This window comes from Crocodylus siamensis, chromosome 8, assembly GCF_052110815.1.
Source record: "Crocodylus siamensis isolate JL-2025a chromosome 8, ASM5211081v1, whole genome shotgun sequence".
Taxonomy (NCBI): Eukaryota; Metazoa; Chordata; order Crocodylia; family Crocodylidae; genus Crocodylus; species Crocodylus siamensis.
The window spans coordinates 71630032-71636134 of record NC_143402.1 but is presented as its reverse complement, the minus strand read 5'-3'; positions in this window follow the sequence as shown (position 1 = coordinate 71636134).

Sequence of the window (6103 nt, the reverse complement as noted above, 5' to 3'; positions counted from 1 at the left end):
AGCTCAAAATACTTGGAAAGGAAAACCATCTGAAAGCATTCTTTGTGTAGGGAAGGTGGGCTTCAGAAAGGTTCAGTAGACCGGAAGGAAGGATTACAGTGGTAGAACAGTGTGTACTAGCCCAATTTAAGGCTCATTAAAGGCGCATGTCTACACGTGCTTGCCCTTAATGTGCCTATAACGTGGCAATTTCAGGCTATTCGAGCCGACATTTGATACCTGCATTAAGCAGGTATCATATTTATGTGTGATTAACTATGTTGCGTTAGCAAACGTGTATACGTGCCAATGCGCATCAACGTGGTGTGTGTCAGTGGATAGACACCACATTAATGTGTATTAGTGTGTCTGTATGTGCACTAATGCAACTTGGCTATTCATGGCTAAATTTCATGCGCATTAGTGCGTCCATACGTAGATGCGCACAAGGCTCGTTAGGTTTAGGCACGTGTAGACATGCCCACTGTGGGGTAAAAATACATGCACAAGCACTTACAGAATGTCTACCTCTCACTTTGGTACGTTCATACCACAGCTTCCACCCCTGTGACTTGTTCATGCACCTGTTACTTGTGTTCATCTTACGGCACAGCAGCCTTCAGTCGCACAAGGAAAGGAAAACATTTGCTACATATAACAATAGAAATCAAGATGTGTTAAGCTCATTTTATACCCAACATATTCCTCCTCCCCAGAGATGATCTTACATGAATCTCTCCAAATCAGAGAAGACTTCATTTGGGTGCCTATCTAGGTTTGTATGCTTCCATATGTTCAGTGCTTGGAGTAGGCATTTCCAAATAGACTGAAAAATAAGTTGACGCATAGATACTTTTCAGTGTCTTGCTACCCACAAAAGTGCCGCCAAAAGACAGTCTCTTTCCAAAGGCATCAAAGCACATACTTGCCTGAATCTGACCATCAAGAAGAGTTGTGCGTTTGAGGGGAGGGGGAAGGGTATTGGAAAGGGTGTAGTCCAATTTTTCTGTGGAACTAGATAGAAGTACAAAACATTTTGCAGCTTGCCTTGAAAAGATGTGTCCTAACACTGAATGTTTCAGACGCTTGGATAAGCTAACAGTGGATTCCAGCTTTCTGCAGCTTACTCAGTCCAAAGGAATAGCTTAATCAGCAATTTTGTATTTCTCTTTGTACATAGTGCTGCTGTTTCCCTAATGGTCTCTTCCTTTTTTCTTCCCTCCCCTCCCACCCCAGCTGGTTTGAAATGGGAAGCTTTTCTGACTAGTAGGCACTAAAGGGTGTTACTTAACAGGTTTCTTTGTAGTGCTTGTAACGTAAACTGATAAAAGCCACTAAAAGGCTATTCATCCTAACACGTGCATCATTTGGGATTGTTCTCTATAGTCTGAATTTTGACTCATTAACCAAATTGCTTTCAAGAGGTGGCAATCTGAATGTTGCATGCTGGCATTTAAAATTTGACTTAAACAGATGGATGTCACATTGCTTTTATTGCACCCTTTGTTCTAAATGTTTCTGACCAAACCAGCCAATGATTTTGTTAAGCAGATAATGCTGGATTTTAATGCAATCTAAGATAGGTTGGCATGCCTCTGCTTTTCAGGCACATTAGCCTACAGCTCTCTTACCATTTGTGTGGATTGTTTTTCTGAATCATTTCCATGATGATTCCTTATTTAGACCTTGTGTACTTAACTTCCAGAGTTATCATGCATCTGTAGCTATCATGTTCTCATCATGTGCTTAACTCTTTTCTCCCTACTTAAAGGAATATACACTTATTCTATACGAAACAATCTGTTTCAGTGGAGTGAGAGAACTTCATCCTGAGCAGTCTTCTGCCTATGGGGCAGCAAGCCCCTGTCTGTCTTGGTCTGGAAGCTTTTTGTTGACTCTCCATTAACAGTATCCACGTTGCTTGTGTAAAGTTGAGCAGAGCCTTAAACCCTGTTTAGGGCTCTGCTCAACTTTAAATTCCATGGGAACACTAAATAGCCAGCTTGTTCAGGGTCACTTCTGGGCATTATACTTTTCAACTGTATTTTCAATGCATCTAATATGACCCGCCAAGCAATTCAACTAGAAAGCTGATCCAGCTGGAGAGGTGAATGTCTAAAGATGGCACTCGGTCTTGACAGATGTGAGTGTTTGGAGCCCATGTTTAGATTGCATTTAATTAGTAGGCACATAAGTAACCCCTCTACAGAGTGAGCATACAGTTGCTGCAGCATCACGCTGGCATATCTGAGCTAGTTATAAACTAATAATATCCGGTTTGGCTCTGGCCATGGTCTAGCCTTCGTAGCTTGGAACCGAGTGTGGACTACCAATCCAAGCGCATCACTTTTGTGGTAGGTTTTGCAGCCTGAGTTGAGCTCCACGCTGCTGTAGCTATACCGTGCCTGGTGCATGAGGTGGCTCATGAGCATAACCTCATTTGCTGATGTTAGGGGGTGTAAGGTATAACGTGTTACTCATGCCAGCTTTGCTCAGCTAGAAAAACCCTTATTCCTTTGGAGTAGCACATGCGTAATAAACAGGGCTGGTCTTTCTCTTTGAAAGGATAAATGCTACTAATCTGAGAAGCAGGGCACCAGTGGAAAAAAACTTTTGCTCTTCCATTTTTATAATACAAGTCTCTATCTTCATAAAGTATGAATCTAGTTCATTAGGCATATTTATGTATAATAAATTCTAGACAAAGCAAAAAAAATATTTGTAACTTATGCCCCACAAATGCATTCAAAATACATCCCGATGTCATGTACCCCTTTTCTCAATAACGCTACCTGTCAGTGTATTTATAATCAAATTCAGCTCTTAGTGAGGAGGGAAGTGGCTAGCCAGAGCCAATGCTGCAAGATACTGAGCACTCGGCTGTGGTGCAGTTCAGGGCAGCTTACCTTACAGGACTGGGACCTCATTTTGCCAATCCAGCAAAGAGCCTTGGAGAAAGATGCCTGTCTTTAAGAGAGCTGTCTGGATTTCTAAGCAGGTGGCAGTCTGCAGTTGGTAGACAACAGTGACATGTTTTTACCTACCTGAGTGTCCTAGTCATCAGCCTGTCTCCAGCACAATCAAGTTACTGAACCTTTGCCTTGCAAAATCAGGCGAGTCATTACTTATAAGGAAACCAAAATCCTCTTTAAAAAAAAAAAAGGTCTAAGGGGTCAAACCCTGGTCCTATGGAAGCTAACAGAAGCTTCACTATCGACTTCAGCAAGGCCAGGATTTCATTTACATTATTTTGCACTGGTGCTCAGTAAGATTTGTGTTCCTTTATCTTTTGATGCCTTCCTCCTTAGTTTTCATATAAGTGAGAAGTCCTTGACACTGGTCCCCTAAGCTCCTCTGTCTGTAGAGCGCACATGAGAACCTGCTCTCTTACGCATCCTGTCCTGTTGATCAAATTGGCAGGAGCTTTAGGTAGTTTAGTGTAGACCTTATTCCACACAGATGAGACCCGTGCAAACAAAATGCTTCTTCCCAATGGCTCCAGGACCTCGTGGCCTCTTCACCATCGGGGAGTATCCCAATGCCCAATACATAAGCCCCATGTCATATGTGGCAAGTGGCATCCACACATGGGCTTCAACAGTGTAGTTGGTGGTAGGTGAGTGGCAATATGCTTCAAGGGGTATGACTGACACTTCCATTTCCTACTAATACAATCTCTGCAGATGACTCCAATCTGGCGTTGGCACCTTTGCGTACATGTACTTGCAAAGCAACCACATGTAATTTAGTTCATACACTCACTAGTGGTTCACACTGGACTTCAGCAGCAGATCCTGATCTGGGATTCCTTAAGGTGGCCACTTTTTACCCTAGAATTTTTCCATGGCACACTGGGAAGGGCACTGCTTCCTGCTTAATGCGGAATGGGCAAAAGAAAAGACCTCAAAGACAGGATCCGTCCTTCCTTCCCTCCCTTTAGACATTTACACTATCCACCCATCTTCCCTCTGCTTTCAAGTTCTTTGCATTTTCATGGTTTAGTGGGTTGTGGAGAGGATTTGAGGCATATGGAGAAAGCTTTCTAGACAGCAGATGCCACCCTGGAAAAGAGACATTCCTGTGTCCCCAGCAGACCTGTTTCTGCGCAGTGGTGGGATGCCTAGCAATGCTGTTCTAATGTATGAAATACATACCTATAATGCATTTAATTAGTAGGCACATAAGTAACCCCTCTACAGAGTGAGCATACACACGTGTTTCTAAAGTCAGTGCTTCAGCACAGCCTTTTTGGTTTTTTTAAATAACTTTAGCAATAGCAATCATAACTAAAGAAAGCAAAGGTTCACTGCACCTGCCCTATCACCAGCTGTGCCTGAAAACTGTCCTAGCCCTGTGGCCCTCTGAGGACATGAAAACAGTTGTGCTGTGCACAAGACTTCTGCACATGTTGTTCAACCGGAATAGGTTGTGCCATGTAGCGCAGCTGAGCTAAAACCAAGGGCGATCACATTTTCAGTTATGCAGAGCAGGCTTGCGGTTGCAGAGGTCAGCAAGCAAATGCAGCCTTTCAGCTTTTACTCGGGCCACAGACCTCAGCCCCAGTTGGCCTGAATTTTCATCAGCTGCTGCTGATCTGGCACAGCTTTGTGTTCCTCTGTGGACAAAATGATCATTTAAAATATGTCCCTTGTCACTGTTTAAAATAGTCTCAGCACTATTAGTGGCAACTAAAGGAAGCAAAAGTTTGCTGCCTTTGCCTTATCAATGTTTGTTCTCCTAGGCCAGGGGTCGGCAACGTTGGGCACAGTGCCCAAATCACCCACAACCTGAACTTATAAGATATTGGTGTGCCAGGGTTGGACCGCAGGGGAGCTGCTAGAGGCCCGATCTTTGTTGTGGCCACGCAGCTTGGCCCCTTTCCCACCGTCCACTCTGAGATGCGAGTGCCAAGCAAAATGTGGCCTCTGCATGCCACACTCTGGCACCTGTGCCAACAGTTGTCTACTCCTGTCCTAGACTATTCCTTGTTTTGATGATCTTTACAGCAGTCCGACAAAGAATTTCATACACTATGACCCCCCCCCCCAATTTTATTTAGAAACATAAGTATGACTTATCTGTTATTCCTGTGAAGAGCCATCTGTGCTGAGCAGCACTTGGGATTTTACTGAATGAGCCCAATTCTGACCGAAGAGAGATCCTGCCAGCTCCAGAAGTCTAGCAGGAGTTATACGTGCACATTAGAGGTTCAAATTTGGCTTGACACCCTTCTCCTCCTTACTTGTGGGTCTAGCTAAGGGAAGCCTGGATTAACAATAGGTATAGCTATTTACTGAAGGTACAGTGGCTATACAGCCAGCTGCATCTGGGCCACCTAATCCCCGTGGATGCCACCTCTTAGCAAATGTTAATGTTGCCACTCCTCAACGAGCTAACTCCACTACCTTGGTGGATCCTTGCTTATCTCACCCAGCATTTGCTGTGCCGTTCGGAAGCAGTTCACCATAGGCCATCTGATGTAGTTTAGAGATTTGTTTGCTAAATGACTTTAGCTTTCCTTTTCCTTTTCCTTGGGCCCCGGAGTTGGTTTCCTGAGCCACGCCCAGGCTCTAGTACTTGAACTTCAGTTCAACTGGTAATTTTAAGGGTCCCATTATAGCAAGATCCCTTCTCTTTCTGGGACGTGCTGCTCCTGCCTTTTCCTTAGGATAAGAAAATCACTCAACCGCTTAAGTGGATAATGTAGGTCACTGCAATGGAGTTGCTAAAAAGGCATGTGCAGCAATTGCATTCAAATGTGGGTGCTCAGTTATATGCCCACTTTAAAAGAAATCAGAAGAATTTCATGCTAGGGAATAGCACTTTGTCGACAGCCCTGGAGACTGGAAAGTTGTGCATCTATAGCAGAGATGTTGGCACTGCAAGAGTACCTGGTCTGTCTCACTATTGGACTTCGACTTTAAATATCAGGGGATCACCTCTAGCTGTTTGGTCCCCCTGCTAGGATCGACGACAGCCAACAATGCAGGGACTTTCATCATCTGGATATACGACTATAATTTATACAGAGCAATTCGGGCCTTTTCCAGCTCCAGCTGACGTTGTGATGACTCACAGCCAAGGCAGAAGTTGAGATAGAGGCTGACCGAGTCCATTTGCTTGT